Raw genomic sequence first — 3,380 nt, forward strand, 5'->3', positions numbered from 1 at the left:
AATAAAAAAACCTTTGTTGGAGTGAGCAACTTCAATTCCAAGAAAGTATTGAAGAGTTCCAAGATCCTTGATTTCAAATTCTTTGTTGAGATACTTCTTCATCATATGTATGTACTCGGTATCATCTCTAGTAAGTATAATATCATCAACATATACGAGTAGGATAGTTATTTTGTCATCTCAAGTGGCTGTGAACATAGTATAGTCTATTGTACTTTGTTTGAAGCCATAATTGTTGAGAGCAAGACTAAGGCGAGAGAACCATACGCAAGGCGACTGTTTGAGACCATACAAAACTTTCTTGAGTCTGCACACATGACCTGGTTTACTTGTGACACCTGGTAGGATATGCATGAATACTTCTTCGGTTAATTCCCCATGGAGAAAGGTGTTTTTTAACATCAAGTTGCAAGAAACTCCATCATTTTATGGAAGCAATGGCAAGAAGGGCCCTTACTGTATTCATTTTTGCTACTGGGGCAAAAGTCTCTGTGTAGTCAATACCTTCAGTCTGAGTGAATCATTTTGCAACAAGTGGTGCTTTGTATCGTTTCACTTCTCCATTGCTTTTGAATTTAATTTTGTAAATCCATTTGCATCCAACCGGTTTCTTTCCCTCTGGACAAGGAACAAATTCCCACGTACGATTTTTTTCAAGAGCTCTAAGTTCTTCTTTCATGGCATGTATCCATCTGACATCTTTGCTAGCTTTTTCAAAATTTTTTGGCTCTTGGAGTGTGTAGGTTGCATGAACATAAAATTTATACTGCTCTAACAATCCATCAAAAGATAAATGTTTTTTAATAGAATGAATATTGTCAGTGGATAGATAGGTGTAGTAATCACTTAACCTGACCGGAGGCCTGCATTGACTTGAAGACTGTCTAACTTGAGTAATATTAGTGATGTCCAAGGTGGGGGTTTGATTTCCTCTTTCAATAGCTGCTTCTTGAATCTGTAAAGGCTGGTTTACTTCATTAATTTGCCGGTGAGGAACTTGATTAAAGATGTCGGTCAAGGGGCGAGAGATATTGATGATTTCATCGGTGGGCTGAGAATAATGCTGTTCTTGTTGCATATTTTCAAAGTATTTTTCATACTCGTAAAACTTGACATCTTGTGAGACTATCATTTTGTTTGTAATGAGATCAAGACATCGGTAGCCATGTTTTTTGCTGGAATATCCCATGAAAATCCCTTTGACTGCACGTTTCTGAAATTTATTTCTGAATTTTTCCTGCACTTGGACATAGCACTTGCACCCGAAAACTTTGAGATGTCTAATGGAGATCGACCGTTTGAGGAGGAGTTCAAGAGGTACCATTCCATCAATGCTAGAATTAGGGATCCAATTGGATATATAGTAGGTGGTACCAATGGCTTCATTCCAATATTTTTGTGGTACAGTCATGTGTATTGGGGTTGTATGCCTTTTTTCCACATAAACTCTTTAAGATGGTCATTAACATACTCTCCATCATTATCAAAACGAAGTTTCTTTATCTTGATTCCATACTGAGTATGAATGAGATTATAGAACTCTTCAAATATATTTGGTACCTCACCTTTATTTTTGAGGAAATAAATCCAAGTTACACGAGTCATATCGTCAATAAAAGAAACATAGTATCTATATCTGGTGTGAGATATCTCAGGAGCCGGCCCCCATACATCAGAGTGTATAAGATCAAACATTTCTAAAGATCTTTCTACGGATGATTGGAAAGGAAGTCTTGTGAATTTTGAGAACTCACACGCGTTGCACGCCCAATCTTCTGTGGTGAGGTGAGGAATAAATTGTTTAATGCTTCGATTTGAAATATGCCCCAATCTAGAATGCCATATCTAGTACTCAGAGTTTTGTTGGCTGTTGGTGAGAAGACTAACACAATCATCATCTAGAACATATAATCTTCTCTAGAGATGACCTTTACCAATCACTTTCTTCGAGTTCAGTTCCTGAAATGTCACGTCCTTGGGAGAAAAAATTGCCAAACAATTGTGAGCTTGTACTAACTCAACAAGTTTTGGAATAAGAAAAATTGTGGATTTTTTATTTCCAGAAAACATCATTTTTCTAGTACCCTCGACGTTTATGGATGACCCATCAGCAGTGAATACAGGCTGTTTATAATCTTTGATAAGTTCACTAAGTGTAGATGATTCGCTAGTCATATGATCGGTTGCTCCAGAATCAATAATCCAAGTATTATTTTTTGTCATAGAAAGAAAAGCCAGCGGCTTACCTTCAGAGTTTTCACCAATAGGTTGAGAGGAGACGAGATTGGTCTCAGAGAACTTTTGAAAAAAAAAATTCCAAATTATCCTTTGTAACCAAATTTGCTGAATTGATCTCCTTTGAAGATGTGGTTGATTTCTCCTTCTTAGGTCTCCCTTTGATCTCCCAGCATCGTTCATGGGTGTGACTGATCTTTTTGTAATGAGTGCATTTCATCTTGCTGTGTGGTCTCATATTGTTTGGTCTACATCTTTGTCCTTCTTGAGTGCGAGAAATATACACCATTTTTTCAGACTTTTCTCCTGCTGCTTCATCTTTGGTGGATGAATTCATAACTGTTTGCCTGGATACTTCTCTTTGAATGATTTGGCAGATGGTGTTGAATGTTGGAAGAGGAGAAGAGTTCAAGAATTGGCTGCGCAGGGTCTCATAGTCGTCACTGAGACCAGCCAGCACTTTGAAAATTTTATCTTCCTCAAACCGTTGTTTGAAGATATCAGGGTCCGATGTGGCCGGTCGGTATTGAAGAAGTTCATTGAAGAGACCGCAAAGATGTTCGATATAAAGTTGAACATCTTTGTTTCCTATCGTGACATTAGCAATCTCACATTGAATTTGATATATTCAAGCAAGATTATTTTGCTCGCTAAAAAGTTCCTTTAGCGACTCCCAAATGCCTTGGGCCGTATCTTGATACATGAACATATTAGCTATAGACGGTTCCATACAAGTTATTAACCATGACATAACCATATCATTCTCAAACTCCCATTCCTCATACCTAGGATCATTAGGTGCAGGCTGCTTGATTTTTCCATTGATGTATCCCGCTTTAGATCTCCCACTGAGAAATAGGCGTGCAGCCTTGTCCCAACTCATATAGTTTGCGCCATTGAGAAGAGTAGATGTGATCTTCAATGTGTTGCCATGCGGATCAGAGGATTTTGATCCTATAGAATTTTCATCTCCTTGAGTAGCTCTAGTTTGAATTCCAGCCATCATTAAGAAGAGAACTCAAGCGATAAAAATCACTGCCCTGATTGAATAGGTTCTCTCTCGACAAGAAAAAAGGGTAGCAGAGCAATAGGGAATACAGGGAGAACGGAAAGAAAATGAGGAACAACGGAAACCTGCGGCACTT

This window comes from Nymphaea colorata, chromosome 4 (assembly GCF_008831285.2).
Source record: "Nymphaea colorata isolate Beijing-Zhang1983 chromosome 4, ASM883128v2, whole genome shotgun sequence".
NCBI lineage: Eukaryota > Viridiplantae > Streptophyta > Magnoliopsida > Nymphaeales > Nymphaeaceae > Nymphaea > Nymphaea colorata.